The sequence below is a fragment of the Hemicordylus capensis genome, chromosome 16 (assembly GCF_027244095.1).
Source record: "Hemicordylus capensis ecotype Gifberg chromosome 16, rHemCap1.1.pri, whole genome shotgun sequence".
Taxonomy (NCBI): Eukaryota; Metazoa; Chordata; class Lepidosauria; order Squamata; family Cordylidae; genus Hemicordylus; species Hemicordylus capensis.
In genome coordinates, this window is record NC_069672.1 from 1806996 (window position 1) to 1829569 (window position 22574).

The 22574-nt window shown below is 50.6% G+C and overlaps 1 protein-coding gene across 3 annotated transcripts in view; it reads left to right on the plus strand.

The window, feature by feature from the left end:
• Positions 1-446: 446 nt before the first annotated feature.
• GPR153 (G protein-coupled receptor 153) overlaps positions 447-22574 on the plus strand; it is a 50943-nt gene continuing 28815 nt past the window's right edge. Inside the window, exon 1 of one of the 3 annotated variants that reach the window (XM_053281459.1) lies at positions 447-670. The gene's annotated coding sequence lies outside the window, so the exon portion shown is untranslated. Of the gene's footprint in view, positions 671-3688; positions 3761-4477; positions 4588-22574 lie in introns of those variants that run through there. The other 2 variants (XM_053281461.1, XM_053281460.1) reach the window with 2 other exon arrangements.

Consider the following 22574-nt stretch of genomic DNA (forward strand, 5'->3'; position numbering starts at 1 on the left):
GATCCCTGGGGGACCCCACTTCTGACTTCCCTCCATTGTGAAAACTCTCCATTTATACCTACCCTCTGTTTCCTGTCTTTCAACCAGTTAGCAATCCACACCTATACTTGTCCCCTTATCCCATGACCGCTAAGTTTCCTCAGGAGTCTTTGATGAGGAACTTTGTCAAAAGCTTTTTGGAAGTCCAGGTAGACTATGTCAACTGGATCACCTCGATCCATGACACTCTCAAAGAAGTCCAAAAGGTTGGTGAGGCAAGATTCAGGCGCGTAACAAGGATGGGGCAAGGGGAGGCAGTTGTCTGGGGGCCCCACTGCCTGGAGGGGCCCCCCAGAGGCACCTCACGTGGCTCCCCATTGCCCCCTGCCCAGCCCCAGGGCCCCTCAGCCCCTCACCCTGTTTCCCCTCCTCTCTCCTGCTTATTCTCCTGGCCGGCAATGGAGGCAGCAGCCCAGCTGCCAAGAGCTGCTTTTCTCCCGCCTCTCAGCTGATTGGCAGGTGGGCGGGGCTTCCAGGGAGGCCTCCTCCGTGTAGGCCTCAGTGAAGCCTGAACTCGAGTAGGGCCCCAGCCAGCCAGGAAGGAAGGAAGGAGGAGGCAGCCAGAGTGGCCACCCCGGTCTCTGCAGCAGAAGACCCCCTGCTGCCCCCAGCCCAGCCCAGCCTTGGCCAGGTAGAGTGTGAACTCCTTTTTGTGGTTCCCTTCCCCCCCCCGCCCCCCAGATATATAGGCATCTGCTTGCCATGGGGCTTTGATATGGGGGGGGGGGGACTGAGAAGTCTCTGAAGATTTATTTTTAAACAGCTGGGAAAATTTGCTGGCTTGAAAAAAACTATCTAAAAAGTCCTATAAGTGGCTTGTTTCATGGCAGAAAATTGCAAAAACTTCTGGAAGAAACAGTATTATATTTATTTTATTCATTCATTGATAAATGCACTTATGTTCAAGTTGTTTTGCAACCCAGAAGGTCTGAGTGAGAACGGTGAAGCCTGTGTGGTGCTTTTATTTTATTTTATTTTATTTTTCTTGTGTGTGAACTGCTCCCCAATAACTTGCAGGGACTTCAGAGTCAATCTGGCCCACCTGTGAATGCAGCACCTCAGATGTGTGTTAAAGGGCCTTTAAAAGCCTCCTGTGGAAAACCTCCTGGAATCGAACTTGACTGAATTTGTGCAGAATTCTGAGAAAACAGACACAGGCTCACCCTGCAGGGTTGAAAGTCTCCTTTGCTAATCTGCAGCGAGGGGCCCATTGTAATAATTTGTCTTTCTAGTGTGTTCTAGGCATTAAAAGCAGCACAGATGTATAGTACTCAATGCATATCACTATATATTGTGACACATGTGTGTGTGTATTCAGTGAAATGTATTTCCAGGCAGCATGCTTATTTTGAAATATCAGACTTAAATCCTTGGGGGCCTGGGGTGTGCGGAGGCCCTGGACTTTGAGGGTCTGGGGGCCCATTTTGAAATCTCGTCTCTGGGCCCACTCCAGCCTTGCTACGCCCCTGGCAAGATTTACCTTTGCAGAAGCCATGCTGGCTCACTCCCAGCAGGGCCTGTTCTTCTAGGTGCTTTACAATTTTATCCTTGAGGATGCTTTCCATCAATTTGCCTGGAACTGATGTTAGGCTAACTGGCTTGTAATTTCCCGGATCACCCCTGGATCCCTTCTTGAAAGTCATTCTTACATTTGCTACTCTCCAGTCCTCTGGTACAGAACCTGATTTCAGGGATAAGTTAAATAGTTTAGCAAGGAGGTCAGCAATTTCACATTTGAGTTCTTTGAGGACTCTTGGATGGATGCCATCCGGCCCTGGCGATTTGTTAGCTTTCAGTTTTTCCAGACAGTTTAGAACATCATCCCTTGTCACTTCTATCTGACTCAGCTCTCTAGCCTCCATCCCTAAAAAGCCTGGTTCAGGAACAGGTATATGCTCAGTATCCTCTGCCGTGAAGACAGATGCAAAGAACTCATTCAGCTTCTCTGCAACCTCCATATCCTCCTTAATAATCCCTTTCACTCCCTCATTGTCTAATGGTCCAACTGCCTCCCTGGCAGGTTTCCTGCTTCTGATGTACTTAAAGAAGTTTTTGTTATTCCCCTTGATACTTTTGGCTAAATGTTCCTCAAACTCTCTTTTTGCCTCCCTTATTGTCACCTTGCATTTCTTTTGCCAGAGTTTGTGTTCCTTTCTGTTCTCTTTGTTTGGACAGGCCTTCCAATTTTGGAAGGAAGTCTTCTTCCCTTTTATGGCTTCCTTGACGGTACCCGTTAGCCATGCTGGCATCCTCCTGGACTTAGTGGTACCTTTCCTCCTTTTGGGTATACAATCTAACTGGGCTTCTAGCAAAAGAAGCAAATTAATGGGCGGGGGGTGGGGGGAGAAGAGCATGTCATGATGTCTAAGTGGAGCCACAATACCTGTTGCTGAGGAGCAGTAGTGGAAGAGGGCTCTTGTCTTGCTGTCCTGCTGGGAGACTTCTTAGAGGTTTGTGGTTGACCACACAGGGAAACAGCTGCAGATTATGGATGTCTCCTGAGATGTGGGTCAGTCATGCCATGGCAGGACCTAATCAGAAAATGCCTCCCTCGTGGTGGCATTTCTCGAGGGCAGATGGTGGGACATTTTCTGACCTGGCTTAGGAGTCACTTCAGTGCATACAAACAAGGCAGTTCAAGAAACAGCCTCTTTGTTTCTGAGATTTCTTTCCTGGCCCAGCCTTGACTTTATGTGAATTCCACTTAGAGAGGAGAGCTGGTCTTGTGGTAGCAAGCATGACTTGTCCCCTTAGCTAAGCAGGGTCCGCCCTGGCTGCGTATGAAAGGGAGACTAGAAGTGTGAGCACTGGAAGAAGATATTCCCCTTAGGGGACGGAGCCACTCTGGGAAGAGCATCTGAGGTTCCAAGTTCCTTCCCTGGCAGCATCTCCAAGAGAGGGCTGAGACAGACTCCTGCCTGCAACCTGGGAGAAGCCGCTGCCAGTCTGTGTAGACAATACTGAGCTAGATAGACCTGATAGTCTGACTCAGTTTATGGCAGCTTCCTATGTTCCCTTCTCCCAACATCCCTGGTCAGCCACTGCGAAGGGCCACGCTGCAAAAAGCCACCGGGTCACGGTGCCAACTTGAAGTGCCCTGTTGCTGCAGCCAGCCCCTGCTTTGGGTGGGGGGCGTGACCTTGCTTGCAGCTGTGGACAGATTTTGCACAGGGGCTGCCCAGCTGCTGACCACTGACCAGTGGAGGGTGGCTGGGGTGGGGTGTGGAACACACAGGGCTCTGCCAGCTGGGAACTCAGACAGGCCTGGGGTGGGGGGAGACTGATGTTGGAGGGGTGGGGTTCTCTGCAGCAGCAGCAGCGGCGGCAGGGAGGCTGGACTAGATGCCCTCTGAGTGCCTTCAGCAACACCAGACTGGCAGAGCCTGACCCTCCGCACGCTGAGGCCACCCAGCTCCCCAGGGCTGGCTCCCAAGGAAGGGCGTTTAAGAGCACTGCAGCCACCCGGGGGGGGGGGGCGTTTGGATCCTGGCTGCTTCTCCCGGGGAGTAAGTCTCAGTGGGCTCAGTGGCAGAGCCTCTGCTTGGCCGGCGGGAGGTCCCGGGTTCGGTCCCTCCCTGGCAGCATCTCCGGACCAGGTAGGGCTGGGAGAGGCTGCTGCTGACACCTGGGAGAAGCTGCCGCCGCCGCCAGTCCGGGTCGAGGATCCGGAGCGAGAGATGGACACCGAGGGCCTGGCTCGTGTAGAAGGTCGCGTCCTCCTGTGTGTGTGTGGGGGGGGGGGGCGGCGTCGCGGGGGATGGTGTGGCAGCCTCGTTCAGAGCTGGGGGGGTGGGGAGGGGCTGCAGTCTGCCCGGCGCTCGATTTACGGGGAGGGGGCGGCGGCAGCAGCAGCAGCAGCAGCAGCAACCGTATCTCCAACCCCCCCCCCCCCGCCCAATCTCTTGCGGCCGGCTGTGGAGGTCAGGGCGTGGAGCTTGTGGTGGGTTTCCTTGGGGGCCCCTCCCCCCGATGATCGCCCCCCCTCCTCAAGTCGAACCCTGCGCGAGTGCGGCGACCAGGAGACGGGCGCCGAGCAGGCACTCTGTAGCTGCTCAGAGGCACCCTTTCCCTGGCGCACCCCCACCCCCCGCGCTCCACCCAGCAGGCTTGATGATTGATAGCGGCTGCAGAGGGGCCGTCGCGGGCACCACCCCCCCCGCGCGCCTCCCGGTGCGCCATCGCCATCTTCCGCCGGGGGTCGACTAGAGTAGAGCCCCCCTCTCCCAAAAAAGGAAGAAGCGCGAGGCGTTAGAGAGGGCAAAGCGGGGGTCCCCCCCCGGCTGTTCTCCCCAAAGCGCCTAGGAGAGGGGCGCCGGGACTGGCACCGCGGGCAAGACGGGCGTCCTCTTCCAGGCTCCAGAGGACCCGATCCTGGTTGTGGGCGGGGAGAGAGCGAGAGGAGAGCCGTAAGCAGCATGCGCTTGCCCGCCCCGTCCCCGCCCAGCCCGGGCAGGCAGCGAGACGCGCGAGTGGAAGGGAGGCCAGCCAGCCAGCCGTAGCAGCAGCAGCAGCGGCAACGCGCCCCGACCCAGCACCCAGGCCCCCCGGGTAAGATCAGCGCCCCCACCCACCCCTGCGCGGCGCCCGCCTTGTCCCCAGAGCCCCGCATGGGTCGACCCCCGAGGGCGCGCGTCCTCGCTCGGCAGCATCAAGGGAGGGCAGCAGCAGCAGCCGCCTCCTCGCCGGGCAGGGGCCGGGGGCTGCGCAGACCTCTAGCTCCCCCCCCTTCTGTCTTCCTTTATCTCCCCCCCCCCCACGCGCTTCTTGGGGCGCTCCTCGGTTGGGGGGACCCCCGCCTTCTGCAGCGACGGCCCTTCCGCGCGCAACCCACTGCCTCTTCTTGGCGCCGGGAGGGGTGGGGTCTCCATTCTGTATTGGGGCGGGGGGTCCCCCTCTCCTTCTGCCGGTCTCAGGCGGCAGTGCGTGAGCCGCCTTCTCGCTTCCTCCTCTCCCCATCGCCTTGTAAGTTTTGCATGCAGGCTAGATTTTAATGGGGCGGTGGGTTCTCCCCCCCGCCCCAGCAGTGCTCAAGGACTCATCCCCTCTGGCAAACATCTGCCACGGGGCCCTTGCTCCACTCTCTTGCCAGAGATGTCAATGTCGGATTTCTTTCTTTCTTTCTTGCCTCTGTGTATGTGCGCGCGCGCAAAAGAAGGACCAATTTGGGTTGATTTCTCGTTCGCCCAGGTCCTGTAACATCATCATCATTATTAAAATCTCCCTTTTGGTTGAGGTTGCAAGACAAGCCTGCCTGCCTGCCTGGTCCCTTTGACGCCTCCTTGTTCCCCCCACAGCACCAATTCCTTTGCTGGTACTACTGTGTGTGTGTGTGTGTGTGTGTGTGCAGACCTCGAGGTAAAGAGAGGGGGCGTGGACTTCAGCGTGAATGGGGGGGGGGGGGATTGGTTAAATTGCTTTTGCAGTCCTGGCTGCTAGGTTTGCAATATTCTTTGCCACCCTGATCCTCTGCTAATGCATTTTGCAGAGGATCCAACTGTTGATCTTCTGTGTGGAAAGGAATGTCCAGAACGTGGTGAATTTGCATGCTGGAGATGTCTGAAAAGTCACAGATATGGACTGTGTTGACTCACTGAGGCTGTCAACATGTGCACCAGCACCAGTGTGTTTCCTACACAAGAATAGCTGCTAGAGAAGGCTGGTATTTAGGACTGCAATGTTAGATTGATAAATCAGTGAGATTAATTAACTGGATATCTCTAACTTTCAAGGTGCCCCTGATCAATCAGGCAGCAGATAGATTAAAAGCAATACATCTTTTAAGATAAGTCCTTACAAAAACTGCGGGTGGCAAATGCTTTTTTAGAAGAGGCATTCCCATTTTTCTTTCACATGCACAGGAGAGGAATGCTTCTTCCAATGTGATTTCTAATTTTAAAAAGGTGCTGCCAAATGAAAAAGAGGTTGCTGTTGGCTTGAGAACAGTTTTTTTCCTTCTTATTTATTTATCTGTCATATTTGTATACTGCCTGATAGATACATATCTAGGCAATGTACACAATGCAGATTACAACTTAAAAAAACAAACACCACAAGTTCACAGAATAAAAACAATTAAAAACAATTCACAGAGTGAAACAATTAAACTAATTTCACAGGATAAAAACAGTTAAACAGTGTAACATTAACTTTAATTAAAAGCCTGAGAAAACAGGTGTGTCTTAAGGGTCTTTTTAAAAGCAAGCAGAGATGGAGAAGCTCTTATCTTGACAGGGAGCGCATTCCAAAGCCCAGGGGGAGCCACAGAGAAGGCCCGGCCCTGAGTTGCCCCTAGGCAAGCTGGTAACAACAGTAATCAGACCTCCCCAGATGATCTTAATAGGCGGCAGGGTTCATGACAAAGGAGGCATTCTCTTAAGTAGCCTGGACCTAAACTGTTCAGGGCTTTATAGGTAATGACCAGCATGTTGTATTTCACTTGGAAATGTATTGGCAACCAGTGCAATTCTTCCAGAATCAGTGTTATATGGTCCCTTTGGGTCGTCCCAGATACCAACCTGGCTGTCGCATTCTGCACCAGTTGTCGTTTCCAAAACAAAGGTAGCCCCATGTAGAGTGCATTACAGTAGTCAAGCCTGCAGGTCACCAGCATATGTACTGCTGTTTTAAAGTCATTTACCTCCAGAAATGGGCGTAGTCGACATACCAGCTGAAGCTGATAAAAAGCGCTCCTCTTGCAGGGGATCAACAGCAATTGAGAGGGCGTGCTCTTACCTGTGGACTTCCCAGAGGTATCAGGTGAGCCACTGTGTGAAACAGGATGCTGGCCTCAATAGGCCTTGGGCCTGATCCAGCAGGGCTGTTCTTATGTTCTTACGTCACTGCCTGAACCTGAGAAACCAGAGAGAGTTTTGGCTCCAGAAGCACTGCCAAGCTTCGTATCTGATCTTTCAGGGGGAGTATAATCCAGAACAGGCAGATCTAAACCATCTCTCTGGTCTTGACCCCCCCCACAATCAGTACCTTCATCTTATTTGGATTCAACTTCAGTTTGTTATCCCTCATCCAGCCCATTACCATCTCCAGGTAGGCATTTAAGGAAGTTATGCCATTTCCTGACGAAGTTGATAGGGAGAAAGAGATTTGGTACATCAGCATATTGATAACACCCTGCACCAAATCTCCTGATGCTGTCTCCCAGCGGTTTCATGTAGGTGTTAAAGAGCATTGGGGATAGTATGGGGCCTTGTGGAACTCCATATAGTAACTCTCGCCTTGCAGAACAACAGTCTCCACCATCTGGAATCTACCCGAGAGTTAGGAACGGAACCATTGTAGAACAGTGCCCCTTAATTTCACCTCCCTCCGGCAACCCAGAAGGATACCATGGCCGATGGTATTGAAAGCTGCCGAGAGATCCAAAAGAATTAGCAGAGTCACACTCCCCTGACAATAGCTAATTGGAGATCATCCATCAGACCGAGCAAGCAGTCACCACCCCATAGCCTGCCCGAAAGCCAGTTTGAAATGGGTATAGATAATTTGGTTCCTCCAGGCCTGGAGCTGAGAGGCCACCACCCTCTCAATCACCTTGTCCAACCATGGGAGATCAGAGAAGGGCCGATAGTTGCTTGAGGGGTCCAATGTAGGTTTTTTCAAGTAGGGTCATTAAGATAAGGAGGCATCCTACTCTCCCTCAGAGAAGCATTTATGATGTTTACCAGACTCTCTCCGACAATCGGATTGTTAGATAAAATAACCCACATTGGGCAAGGGTCAAGAGAGCAGGTGCTAGGACGCACAGTAGTCCGAAACAGCTTGTCCACATCCTCAGGAGTCACAAACTGGAAGTGATCTAGTCTGACCACATAAGAGGAGTTGTGCTGGATACCTCCATAACAGACTTTGCCCTAATGGTTGAATCCAGTTCAGCCCAAATACGAGAGATTTTGTCTGCGAAAAAATCATTGAAAGCATCACAGCGGGTAAACAGTGGTTCTGAATTTGGATTCAAGGGGGAGGGTCTCATACTAGCCCTCTCACAACCCTAGACCACTCCACTGGACATGAACTTGTGTGTGTGTGATGCAGGCAGAAAAGTATTGCTTCTTTATCACGTGCATTGCTAGAGCGCAAAGATCTTCAGATGTTTTTTATGTTGTAACCTGTCGGATTCAAGTTGAGTCTTTCTCCATTTGCGCTCTAGTAGTCAACTCACTGCTTTAGGTCCTGTAATTCTTCCAAATGCCACGGGCATAATTCTGAAGCAGGTCCAAGACCGTGGTCCTCCTAATTTTTTTCATCTCTGTGCAGAATGAGTTTTGTTCTGGGTGGCAGTATCAAGGCAGTTTGTGTGCATCTGCATTCAGAATGGGGCCTTCCTGAGCGGGATCTAAAATGAGCTGAGCAGACATCCAAAAACCTGTGAGCATGAGCACGCCTTAGAGGGAACAGTGGTCGGAGAGGATGCTTAGGAGTGATTGTGTCTACTGCTCTAGTGAGTTCATTATTCCCAGTTTATACCAGAGCACTGACAGAATCACCGGCAGAGCCAAGTTGAAACCCTTCCAAGGCGTCTTGGAATCCCATTGGAGCCACACCTCAAAGAGTTGCCCAGGGGTTCTCTGCTTGGGTCCCCAGATGTTAGACTACAACTCCCATCATCCCTTTGGCCACTGTGGCTGAGTATGATGGGAGCTGAAGTTTAGCAACAGCTGGAGTACTACTGGTTGGGAACACCTGGATTAACCAATTAAAACTCAGATCCAGAGCTCCAGAACTACAGCTCTGACTGTAGGCAGCTTCCTATGTAACATTGATTTGGATGCCTTGATTTGGAAGCCCCTTCCCAGCATCCTGTCACGTGCAAGTGTGACCAAGAGATGGAACCCAGAGCCGGTTCTAGACAGGCCAAGGGGCAGAGCTCTGCAGAGAGGCGTCGGCTTGACTCTCTGTGGCTTGAGCCCCCATCCCAACAATGTTCCCCTTCCTCTTCCTCTCATGGAAGTGAATTCCTGCCTTTACTCCTCTGAGGAAAAGGAACCTATGCTTGCAGACTGGGGCATGCATAACCTTTCCACCTGCAGTATATGTGGGCCAGCCCTGACCGACAAGGGCGCCCCAGGGGCTTCCGTCCTGCCAGGCTTTAGAAATGTGCATCCCCTGCCGGTCACACCATGGGGTTCGGAGAACTGCTTTGAGGACTTCCTTTTGTTGAAAAGTGGTGTATAAATATTTCTCATCAGCAATCAAAATAGGCTGCTTTGTTGGTTTGCTGCTCTTTAGTGGCGAGGCTGCTCCAGGAATAGCCACCTTAACTGGCGCAGCAGGAAAATGCTTGACTAACAAGGTTGCCGGTTCGAATCCCCGCTGGTACTATAATGGGCAGCAGCGATCTAGGAAGATGCTGAAAGGCATCATCTCACACTGTGCGGGAAGAGGCAATGGTCAGCCCCTCCTGGATTCTACCAAAGACAACCACAGGGCTCTGTGGGCGCCAAGAGTCGACATCGACTTGACGGCACCCTTTACCTGTTCCAGGAGCAGGCCTTGCATTTTGCTGTGTCTCCTTCTTTTCTGAAATCTCCACAGCTAGCCAGCCCCATTGTTTCCTGGGGGGGGGGTGCCCTGATTTTAGCCTCCTCTGCATGGAACTCCCCAGAGCATTTTAAACTATTGTGGGCAAGCTCTTTGCAGGAAATTGCCCATCAGTGCTTTCTTGTCAGGGCCACTGGCAAACTGCCTGCCACCTCTCTAGACAAACATTTTTGGTTCTAACCTGTCCCTATCACTCCCAGCTGCAAAGAGATCCACCATCAGAACATTTCCCCAATGTATTTTCCCCTGGAAAATTTTCAGTTTCCAAAACTTCTGCTTGGCTACTTGAAAATCTTTAGAGATAAAGTGACAAGAAATTAACGGAATAAATAGGTCAAACAACATACCAAATCTGACCACTGTTTAGGACATTAGAACACTTTGAATAGTGAGTTTTTAAGGAGGGGAAATGCAAATGAGGGGGGAATTTGCCTGGAACATTTTTTCTGGAAAAATTTTCCAGGAAACCTTTCTGGGAAAATATCCAGAAAATTTTCCAGTTTGCGTGTTTCTAGAAATCCACAACTCTGTCCACATCCCCTATTCTGGCTGCAGGAAGAAAGAATACTGATAAATAATCAAAATTAGCATTTATGTCACACATTGCAGGCATTCAGATCTCTTTGCAACAGCCTCTGGAAGTAGACGGGGATTTTGATTCCTCTGCGTTGCAGGCTGGGTGGAGCTGAGAATGAGAGAATCCCCTGGCCTAGTGAGATTCAGCTCAAGTTTTGCGAAAACCACCTTTTTTTCTTTCCTGAATTATTACCTGCCATTTCCACAGTTTTAACATTTCATCTTTTCACCTTTTCTGAGATGGCTTTGATGCTGTATAGTTCTGCTGTTTCATCCTGGTCTGTCGGGTATTTTTAATGACATTTTCTTTTCATGAAAAAACTTGTATGAAGGGTAAGTTATAAAGAAAAGCCCTGCTTAGTGCTAAGGACAGACCTCAATAACTGTTGGCTTTTATATTCTCAGAGGCAGACCATCCATTCTTTTGTCTTAGTATGCTTGATGCAATTTTTTGTTCATTCTTTGAACAAATGAACCTAGTTTCCCCATAACTGGCACCCAGGAACACCCAGAGGAGAGCTGGTCTTGTGGTAGCAAGCATGACTTGTCCCCTTAGCTAAGCAGGGTCCACCCTGGTTGCATATGAATGGGAGACTAGAAGAGTGAACACTGGAAGATACTCCCCTCTTGGGGGATGGAGTCGCTCTGGGAAGAGCATCTAGGCTCCACATTCCCTCCCTGGCAGTATCTCCAAGATAGGGCTGAGAGAGACTCCTGCCTGCACCCTTGGAGAAACCGCTGCCAGTCTGGGTACACAATCCTGAGCTAGATGGAGCTATGGTCTGATTCAGTATATGGCAGCTTCCTATGTTTCTCTAAAGATTGTAATGTGTTGTAGGCAGAGCGTCTTCTACCTTGTCCTCTAACAGCAACTTCTCTCTCCTCTTTTGCTCCATCACTTGGCTTTTAACATTGAAGCGGAGCTCTGTGGATCTCAAAAGCTTGCACACTGTGTTGCAATTTTTTAGCTAGTCCTCCTGCTAAAAGTAACTATGATTCTGTTCCTGGATCTTTCCCAGTGGGAGTGTGTTTGTGAGGAGATTTGAACCAGGGACTTGCAAGATATTGTTCTGTGTTAGATATCGTTCTGTGTCAGCTTTCAGAATGCCACCTTTGCTCAACAGCCGGGCAAAATGGATGCGAGGTCCTGACTAAGCAATAGCCCCCAACTTTATTATTATTATTTATTATTAAAATATTTATACCAGTACAATACTGCTTTGGGGTGGCTCACAACAGTAAAAGTAATATAATGTTTAAGACAATATAGCAACTTAAACACCGCATAAAATAAAAACAATTAAAACAAACTCAATTAAAAACAAATGAACGTCAGGATCTGGTCCTTTGGCACCTCAGTTACCAAGCCTAGGTACCCCAATGTGGTTGGACTACAACTCCCATCATCTCCCGCTGCAGTGGCCGATGTAGTTGGACTACAACTCCCATCGTCCCCAGCCACAATGGCTAAAGGTTATTGTGGGCCTTTGAGGATGATGGAATGTTGTTGTCCAGAAACATCTGGGTATTCAAGCATTTGAACTCCTGCTTTGGAAAAGCAATTCCTACCACTTCTCGGCATAAGTGAAGTTGGACGGGCAATTTTCCACTACTATATTTTTCCATGGAAAATGTCTAAAACTGCATTATTTCATAACATTAATTAGCAACATGCTGAATGGGTGCGATATTCATCAAATCAAGTAATTCCAGACTTAAAATGTTTAAAAGATTTTTTTCCCTCCAGGTGCTTGTTCCTAGGAAATATCTCTCTCCCTAAACACGCAGCTCTTTTGGTGTGCTAAAATTAGGTGTTAACCATTTTCACCACCTTAATTTCCCCCCTCAAAATTTAAATAATGCAAGGGAAATGCGTGCTATTGAATTGTCATGTCTTAAGATATTTGCAAGTGTTCCAGTACAAATAATTTCCCAAGGCACTTTAAGTGTGCTTGTATTGACTTTTTCTTTTCAGTTTCTTAGTTCAAATACTTTGGCTGTTGGGAAAAATATTTTCCCCCCATACTTATACATCCTCTGAAATAAATTCAACTTGGTTTTTTAGTATTGTTGACTAAACAGAAGTCAAATAAATATGCAAAATCAGATCATAATCCATTTATCTTCTGACACAACTTGGGGGAGAAGCCATAACTCCCCCAGTGATAAGAGTGTCTGCTCTTGGGGAGGAGAGCTGGTCTTGTGGTGACAAGCATGACTTGTCCCCTTTGCTAAGCAGGGTCTGCCCTGATTTGCATTTGAATGGGAGACAACATGTATGAGCACTGTAAGATATTCCCCTTAGGGGATGGAGCTGCTCTGGGAAGAGCATCTAGGTTCTAGGTTCCCTCCCTGGCAGCATCTCCAGATGTGGCTAAAAGAGACTCCTACCTGAATCCTTGGAGAACTGCTGCCAGTCAGTGTAGACAATACTGAACTAGATGGACCAAGGGTCTGACTCGGGATAAGGCAGCTTCCTGTGTTCCTATGTCCATTGTCTGGCTTCCAAATTTGGGGGCTGGCTCCTAGATTCACAGAAAAGTTGCCAAGGCCTGCATTAATGTGAATGGCTTAATTCACTGTGGTCCTGTGTCAAAGAACAGCAATTGCCCTCTCTGATATTCCCTTCAGTTCCTCCTTTTTCCTGACTTCTCTTGGAGGCAAGTGGGCTGTTTTGCAGAAATTCAGAGTCCTGGAAGAAGGCACGTCTTCCTTGTGTGTAGAAGGGAGGCTCTCCGTGGCCATTCGAAGGAGCTGGCGTGCACCGCCCGTGCAGGCATAGTTGACCAGAGGCCCAGAGGTTGGATCTGCCTCAGAGCAATTTTGTTGGCCTTTTGGCCGCTTTGCTGAAATCAATCGCGGTCTGGCAGGAGACTCTTTCTACAGTTTCGCTTGCAAACCTCCCCCCACCCCCCGCCAGTGTGCTTGCAGGTTGTTAAGAAATAATAATCCACACTTCAGCCTCGCATCTCTTGTGTGTAGGCTGCGTTGAGTGTAGGCTGCGTTTCCGTTGCCAGAAGCTCGGGTCGGGTGCAGAAGAGACCTGCTAAAGCGGAATTGCTGACGGGGCTCTCAAAAACCTGCACAGCGATGGCACCAGTTTGTTAATGCAGGAGGAATCGGCAACAGATCGCTGGATCGCTGAGGTCTTATTGATGGCGCACTTGAATATGATCAGTAGCTTGTCTCCCGTGGAGGTAGCAAGCATCTCTTGATTTGAGTAGCCTTCCGGTCAATATGGCACAGAAATGTGTGTTGTGTTACTGGTTGCGATTTTGGTTAGATTTCACTCCTCTGTCCCTGAGCACGATGCTCACTCCTGCGTGGAAGCCTAGACACAAGCAGATGGGTGTGAGCAGCAGTTCAGGTGCATGTCAGGGGATAACCCCCAAGGAAGGAGGAACCCCTTCTTTGTGTGGGAGTGAGAAGTGGGCTGGAGCCAACGTTGCCAGACTTTCAGCTATGGCTCCGTTGCAACTTTGCCCCTAACCTTCAGAGCCTTCCCTGTCTTCCCCTACCTGTTGCACTTCCGCCTGTGACCAGCTCCACCATCTTTGACCATCCAGAAGCATCCTGTTCTTGCAAACCGCTCTCCTCTTTCTCCCATGCACTTTATCCAGATTGGCTCTAAACGAAGCCAGCTTTCTGATTCCGCCGTGAATCTCAGCAGACCCTGAGCATCCTGCCCACCTGGCAAAGTAAAGTAAATTGGCCTCTCTGCTTTTGGCAGGTTCTCCTTGGTACTGGCAGTGGATGCTGCAGTGGGGCCCCTTGACCCCTGGAAGTAGTAATAAGTGGTGGGAAGATCTCCTGTGTCTTCCCTGGGAACAGAGATAGGGGCCCCCATTGGTCACAGGTGAGGCGAGAGCTCTCGAGATTGCCAGGTGATAATTATTTGGATTTTCTGTTTGTGCTTCCCCCGCTGCCTTCTAGTTCCTCCTCATTTCCAAATGCACTGAAGTGTCAAAAAGAGTCTCCAAAGAATATGTGCAGGGTACCAGGGCTGTTTGTCTTCTCTGATTCTGTGCCCAGGGTGCACCGGGCTGAATTTCCTAACTAGGGCTGGTTAGATGGGTGCGTAGGGTCCCTGACAGCAGGATTCCTGTGGCTTGGGTTGTGAGGTGGAAGACGGAATGCTAGCCTATGAAGCTGCCTGTTCAGAGTTCGGAAACTGGAGATGTTGTATCCAGGCATGCTGGCTTGCCACAACTGTTGATGTGATAGGAACGTAGGAAGCTGCCATATACTGAGTCAGACCTTTGGTCTATCTAGCTCAGTGTTGTCTTCACAGACTGGCAGCGGCTTCTCCAAGGTTGCAGGCAGGAATCTCTCTCAGCCCTATCTTGGAGATGCTGCCAGGGAGGGAACTTGGGACCTGGATGCTCTTCCCAGAGCGGCCCCATTATCCCCTAAGGGGAATATCTTACAGTGCTCACACTTCTTGCAAAAGGTGACGTGGTTCCAAGAGTGTTTCTCTCCAAACTGCTCCATTTTCAGGCGAGATGGCTTACCTCTACTTCTTCCAGCTTTGGTCTTTAAATGGGTTCCTCCCCAATTTTCCAGGCATCTGCTCAGGCAGCCACCGGGAGCATCCATCAGGGTCAGGAGGATTTTGGGAGATTCCTCTGAATTGGAGAGCAGTTGTGTCCTTGGGACTTCGGAGTTTGGGGCCTCCTAATCCGGCTCTTCTCCCTGACTCTCTGCCCCATCTCCTCCTCGGAGGGCCCCCTCTTCCTTGAGGCGGTGTCTGTATGTTTTGTTCTTGTCAAGTTTGGGACTATCTCCGGATTGGAGAAACCACAGTAGCCCAATTCAGACATTATGTTGTACAAGTGTACAGATATATGTACACTTGTTTCTGTGCAAATGACTGTACCTGGGTTTGTTTTTAAAGTGAGCTTGGCTACTGGCCTTTCAAATGTGCAATAGAAATAGGAAGCCGACTTCTGTACCTGCGTTCAACATAACATGTGAATCACCATACCTGTGTACAGATCTGTCCCTGTGTGTGGTGTACGCTTGTGGTACGAGTGTTGAACAGAACGTGTGAATGGGTCTCGTCCATTCACTGCATGAGATCCAGTTGGCTAACTGAATCAATGCCAATCAACTGAACAGTTAATCGGGTTCCTGTATGAGCTGATCGATACAGTTTTGATGGCTTCATTTAATAATTAATTGACCAAATCTCACACCGCCCTGGACGGATGATTTGATTAGGGTCATCTTTATTAGCACGAAGTTATTTTGGTTTTCTTTTCTTTGTGCCACAGAGAATAAAGCGTCTGAACTTTTCGCTAGGGATTCGGCTTTTCCTGTGCTAGACAAGGCAGATGGATGTTGGGTTTATGAGATGATACTGTCTTTTTTAAAAAAAATGGCAATGCTTTAATGCGATCAGTGTGGGTTGGCAGAGACACTAATGTGCAGAATGCAAAGGCTCGTTGACAGGGCTGGGGAGAAGCAGCCTGCATTATTATGAAGCGAGCCTAGTATGCCTGGAATCCCTGATGTAGGATCTACAGCTCCAGTGATCAAGCCACATGTAGGTTCCATCCCCAGCGTGTGTGTTTGTGTGTATCTGCGAGCCTTTTCTGGTCTTCCTTGGAGGCTCAGCTACCTGTGCATGCTCTAGATTTCGGCAGGAGGAAGCAGGGCTCTGTGTGTGGTGGCCCCAGCATTGCAGAACTCCCTCTGCAGAGGTGTGCTGGTCTTGTGGTAAAAGGTAAAGTGTGCCATCGAGTCAGTGTCAACTCCTGGCGCCCACAGAGCCCTGTGGTTGTCTCTGGTAGAATACAGGAGGGGTTGACCATGGCCTCTTCCCACACAGTGTGAGACGATGATGCCTTTCAGCATCTTCCTATATTGCTGCTGCCCGATAGAGGTGTTTCCCATAGCCTGGGGAACATACCAGCGGGGATTCGAACCGGCCACCTCTGGCTTGCTAGTCAAGTTGCTTGCCCGCTGCACTATTAGGTAGCAAGCATGAATTGTTCCCGTTACTAAGCAGGGTCCACCCCTGGTTTGCCTATGAATGGGATACTATATCTGTAAGAGATTCCCCTCAGGGGATGGGGCCAATCTGGGAAGAGCATCTGAGGTTCCCAGTTCCCTCCCTGGCAGCATCTCCAAGATCGGGCTGAGAGAGATTCCTGCCTGCAACCTTGGAGAAAGCTGCTGCCAGTCTGTGCTGACAACGCTGAGCTAGACGGACCAAGGTTCTGACTCAGTAGAAGGCAGCTTCCGATGTTCCTTGGCGGGCCTTTGTCTTCCTATGACATCCGGTGTGGATCCAGAATTACTGGCTGCTGTTTCAAGCTTACCGCTTTTCCCCCCCTTCTATTTTGCATGTCATTTTCAATATGGTTAGCTGTCTGGTGAATTTTCTGCAAGATGCAAAGGCGTGACGTAAATGCTTTAACCAATAAGCAGAGGGAATTGCACTGTTGATGGGGAAGGGTTGCTCTACAGAATACAAGTCCCTGCCCCTAGGAATTCACAGTCTGATACAGAGGAGAGAATGGAGGCCGGTGATGAAGAAGAGGAAGACGTGCATTTATTTCAGTGGCATGAACTTGGCTATATTGGGGTTTAGAAACAAAGGGAAGCGTTTCCAGTTAAAAAAAAACTCTTGGGTAACAGGGCTAGAAAAGAACCTAGAGCGCTGCTGCCTGTTGGGGATGGTCGGGCTCAGGGGGAGCAGTGACTGTGTATACGGAGAAATATCCGCCATAGTGAAATATTCATGGTGGTAGTAGTAGTAGTACTGAGGGCCTATAGCTCAGTAGCAGAGCACTCCTTTGTGTGCATATTCGATCTACGGCATACCCAGTTAAAAAGGATCTCTCTTGGGACGGCCAAGAGAGTACTGCTGCCAGTCAGAGCGGACAGTCCTGGGACGGATGGAGTGGTGGTCTGCCTCGGGATGAGACGTGTCATGATCTAGAGCAGGCCTGCTCAACTTAGCCCCCACCCCCCCAGCTGTCTTTGGACGACAACTCCCATAATTCCCAGCCACAGTGGCCAATAGCCGAGGATGTTGTAGGCCAACATCTGCAGGGGGGCCGAAGTTGAGCAGCCCTGATCTAGAGACACTGTCCGTGCTATTTTAGGCTGCATGGACGGAAGCCGGTGACTGGATCCTGAGAGGTAACAGTTCCTGTGCTGGTCCCGTCGCCCTTGGAACCCTCCAGTCTCCAGTTCTGGGCCCCTTGTTTTAAGAAGGGTGTTGATAAACGGGAGGGGGTTCAGAGGAGGGCAGCCAGGGTGGCGGAGGGTCTGGAGACCAAGTCCTGTGAGGAATAGCCGGAGGAGCTGGGGACGGAGAGAGCCTGGGGAAGAGAAGACTCACGTGAGGTCTGAGAGTGCTCTTCGAATGCCTGAAGGGCTGTCACAGGGGCGGCGGGGCGGACTTCTTCTCTGCGGCACCTCCTCAGTTCTAGACCGATCTAGAACCATTAGGCGGAAATGGCAAGATGTAGGCTAGAGCCAAGCGGAGGAATTCCCTCACTGCCAGAGCTGTTGATCATGATATGCCTCATGCCCAGAGGGGAGCTGGCCATGCGGTGGCAAGCACGAATGGTCTCCTTTGCTAAGCAGAACCTGCCTTGGATGCTGTGAGATATTCCGCTTGGGGCCATAGTTTGGGGGAAGAGCATCGGTATGCTTGTGTGCAGAAGGTTCCCAGTTCCCTCCCTGGCAGCATCTCCAAAGAGATAGGGCTGGGAGAGACTCCTGCCTGCAACCTTGGGGAAGCCGCTGCCGGTCTGGGTAGACAATACTGAGCCAGACGGACCAAGAGTCTGACTCAGTATATGGCAGCTTCCTAGATTCCAGTGGCTGGCTTTCCTTTACTGGAGGCTTTCAAGCAGAGGCTGGGTGGCCACCTCTCAGGGATGCTGCTACAGAGCCCTGCACCGAGCCAGGGTGTGTGTGTGGTGGATTAGAAGGCCTCGGAGGTCCCTCTCCTCTCAAACTCTCTGATACTGCAGGGCTATTTCACATCCTCGGCTGCTTCTCCCAACGCTGTAGAAATGCCTTGCAGCAAGAAGGGCTTGCCTTCGGAGAGCCCCTCCTCAGATGGCGGCTGGTTGCCCGTGACAGGGGAGGAAAGCGGCCTCTGGAGACCCCGCCACAAAAGGGAGCCCCCTCCCCTGCCTGCCCCAAACAATAACTCTCTGCAACTCTCCCGCCCAGCCCTTCTCACCTTAATTATTATTTTTTGTAATTGCCAATTCCTCAGTAACAAAAGGCAGCGCCGGCAGCACCGAACTGGGTATGAATTATATTTCTGGAGCCGAGGAGGAGAGCGCCGTTACTCACCAAAGCAGCATAACAATCAGCCCCCAGGCGCTCGCTTGAATGTTCTGCACTTAATCACCGGGGTGAGCTATTTGGGGCTCCGTGGTGGGGCTGAGGCCCTTGTTTCCCCGTCCTGCTCCTGCTGTCGCGTTTTGAATGCAGAACACAGCGGTGCTGAGAAGCCGCAAAGATTCCCAGCAACCCTTTCCCTGCAGGCTCCCGGGCAGCTGCTCTGTGCTTAGTTGGGGGTCGTGCAAGGGGGGAATCGCCCCCCAAACTCCCCCAATATTGCCTGCAGGGCTGATAAAACTGAAACACAATTCAGATTCTGCAGGGACTTCGGATTGGAAGGGGGGAACCCTCCTGTTTCGAGTGCTAGACCTGATTCGTGGAAAGAGTGAACGAATGAAGCTTAGAGCATGTACAGAGAGTAGGGATGTCCACGCAACAGATTCTGCGTTTTGTTTCAAGCTCTAAAGAAAGCGCCGACGGCCTGCCACACCACCCACTTTGCTGTCGAAATAGCAGCCGAGCCAGTTGTTTCGATGAAACAAAACCCGAAATGTTTCGAGTGTGTTGGCCATCAGGGGAAATGGGGGAACTCGAAACAGCCCGTGGTTTCCCATGGCTAGCTCCTAGGGTCAGCAAAGTGGGTTGTGTGGTAGGGCATGATGCCTACCAAGCCCCATAACAAATTTTTAAAAATTGTTAAAAATCACCCGCTTGCCCGTTTCTTTGGTGAGTCGGGTGGCTATAGCAGCAGCAGCAGCAGCACAGCATATTATACTCGGTGCTGAGAAAGCCACAGAATCAAACCTTTTTTTGATTCCTTACGCCTTTTTTGCACATCCCTAACAGAGCATGTGGTAGCGCTCTTGACCAGCTCCTCAAGCATTCGCTTCTGCTGCTTTGTAGATCGCTTGCCTGGGGTGTGCCCTGAGAGTCGGACCGGAGCTGGACCGCAGAGAAAGAAGAGGGAGGACCGTGGCAGGTGGGAAAAGTTGTCGTCTTTCACAGTCAGCCGAAATGCATGGAGCTTGAGAGTCAGTAAGATCAAATCAATATGGCCAAGCCCCAGCCAGGCCCGCACATCTTGCCTCCGGGACCATCTCGGGATGAATGCGCATCGTGGTTTTTGACAAGGTTTACCGCCCTTGAGATGGAAAGCAGGTGATTGCCTTGTTGCACTTGCAGCTTTCTCTGTGTGATCACCACTTCTTTATCCCTCCCCCCACCCCCACCCCAGCAATTAGAATAAAATTGCAGTTATTTTGGCACAGAGGAAAGGGTCAAGGTGACAGTGAACAGTGTTGTCCTCCTCACTTCCTGGAGTAATCCTTGGAGAACATGCTTGCCATTCTTCCTTTCCATTCCTCTGGCAACATCGATGCAATTTTATAGTCGTTTTTGTGTGCTTAAAGCACTTAAAACACCCTTGCAGATTGGGCCACGGACAATCAAAGCACGAGCCCGCAGTGCAAACGGGAAGTCTTATTTGTTGATTTATTACATTTCTATCCTGCTCTTCCTCCGAGGAGCTCAGGTATACGCCGTTTTTATCCTCACAACAACCCTGTGAGGTAGGTTAGGCTGAGAGATACATGACTGGACCAGAGTCTTCCCAGTCCTAGCCCAACACTCTAACCACTATGCTATGCTGGCTCTCTGGCCACGGGGTCAGCTCTGATCCATCTCTGAGGGTGCAGATCTTGGCAAACATCACCATGAGTGTTCGTCCCCCCCCAAGTGGTACCGATCCCAGCTGGCGCTTGGACTTCAGCTACTGCCCTGTCCTCTCTCCTTCCTTCCCTTGCCTGCACCTTGCTTGTCGAACCCAAACTGCGGGTGCCATTTTGAAAGAGGCATTCTCTAAAGAAGAGTACCTCTTCTGAGAACTTGCATCTAAAGCGAGAAACCATTCTAAGGAAAGCTGCTCCTCTGCTTTGGAGCTTTTTCTTGGGGCTGCTTTGCTTCCAGTTCCCTGGCATGCTCCAGAAGATAGGATCTCGCCTCCCTCTCTAACCCCTGCCAGCAGCGTAGATGTGGGTCTTTGGTCTCTGAATCACACAATCATTTCCCCCCCCCTCGCTTTCTTTTGTGATGCTAGGGAATGTTTCACAACATTGAGAAGATGTAATGCTTCTCTGCAGACTAAAATAGGGGATAATGGTTATTCCGGCAATCCTCGCAGAGAGAACAAGCCATTCTGCATTGACAAGTGAGTCAACTGCTCTTCCAGTAATAAAGAGGACTCCGAGACAAGTGCTCGAAGTGTCAGGGCTGCCGTCTGATTGGAAAGACAGTCGCTGATTAACCCTAATGAATTAAATCCACCTCCATTTGCATGTGAATAAGCCCAATTGTTTCAAACGGGAGGAAGAAGCATTTTCTTTGGATACGTGTTGCTGTGGGCGCCATCTTGGAATTAAAAGCAATGAGCAGTTGGAAGGCAATCCGCTGCCTGGTAAATTGGGAACACCTTTGGATGTTTTCTTAAGGATCTTGATGGATCAGTGCAGGGGTTCTCATCCTTGGGTCCCCAGTTGTTGCTGGACTACAACTTCCATCATCCCCAGGTAAAACGGCCTTTGGCCAAATTCATGGAGGACAGGTCTGTCAATGGCTACTATATTTCTATAGGCTGAGTCTAAGCTCAGAGGCAGGATGCCTCCGAATCCCAGTTGCAGGGGAGCAACAGTAGGAGAGAGGGCATACCTTCCTCCTTTGCCTGTAGGCTTCCAGTGGCATCTGGTGGGCCACTGTGGGAAACAGGATGCTGGACTCAATGGGTTTGGGCCTGATCCAGCAGTATTTCTCTTAGTGTTACAGCTTTTTGGAGAGAGGTTTCTGGAGGAGAGGCCTCTCAATGACTGTTAGTCATGAAGACTGTGGAACCTCCAGATTCAGAGGCAGTATACCACTAGAAGCCAGCTACTGGGGAGCCATGGAGTAGGGACATGCCTTCATCTCTTGCTTGGGAGCATCCTAGAGGTATCCCGTTAGCCATGGAGGAAGCAGGGTGCTGGACTGAATGGACCTTGGGTCTAATCCAGATCTTATACTCAGATGGGCGAATGAAGAAGATTTGGAACGTCATGGACGGGAGCAGAGAGTCTCCAGTGAGCCTTCTTTGTAGATTGAATTTCCTTGCAAAGGATCTAATCGGGCTCCCCGCGGTTTCCTCAAGGATTTGCTGCACACACACACACCCCTCTCCAAAAAGGAACTAGATCGATGTGTGTCCTATTCCCACAATTGCTGCTCTCTCGGAGGACTCTGGGGCTTAGCAGGACCAATTTGGGTGCCTGCAGTTTGCACCTGAATGGCCGCCGAAGAGAGCTGCTGGCCTATATTTATCCCCTGGGTGTCGGATGGGTTGCCATGGCAGTCGAAGACGAGAGAGGTGGCAGTTTGAGGGGTGGGAGGGACGGGAAAGGAAGATGCTGGATTCCTCTGCAGAAATGCCCAAATGTTGTTATTATTATTATTATTTTAAGCCTGGATGTATTTTTAGCCCACTCTGCTGGCATCTGGCAAGTAGTGGCTTCGTCTCCAGCATTCTCGATGCTATCATGGCGATGGGACATCACAGGCCCCAGAGGTGTTCTTGGCGGAGCCTTCTGTTCGCAGCCTTCGCCGGGGTGTCATTCCAGGAGGTGCTGGAAAGGGGTGATGCAGTGAGACCAAGTCAGGCAGCCAGGGAGAGAGGGGAAGAGTTTGCACCCGGCACCTGGAGAGCCCTGGGCCGGATCCGAGGCGGCAGCTGCCCCTTTGCACTGGCGGAAGAGTGGTGGAGACGAAACCTGTTGGCTGAGTGCGTTGGAGCAGGGTTCTTGGCCTCCTTGGGTCCTTGGATGATGACGGAAAATGACTCCTGTTATCCCCAAAGCCATTGTGTCTGGGGGTGATGGGAGTTGTAGTCCAGCAGGCCTAAGGAGAACAGTGTTCTCTGTAACCCTGGATCTCCAGATGTTGTTGACTACAGCTCTCTCTATCGATCTATCTACCGACCTATCTATTTAATTTATCATATTTGTAGACTGCTCCAAACGTCCATCTCTGGGCGGTTTGCAACAATGGCCTTCGGCCATTGCAGCGGGGGA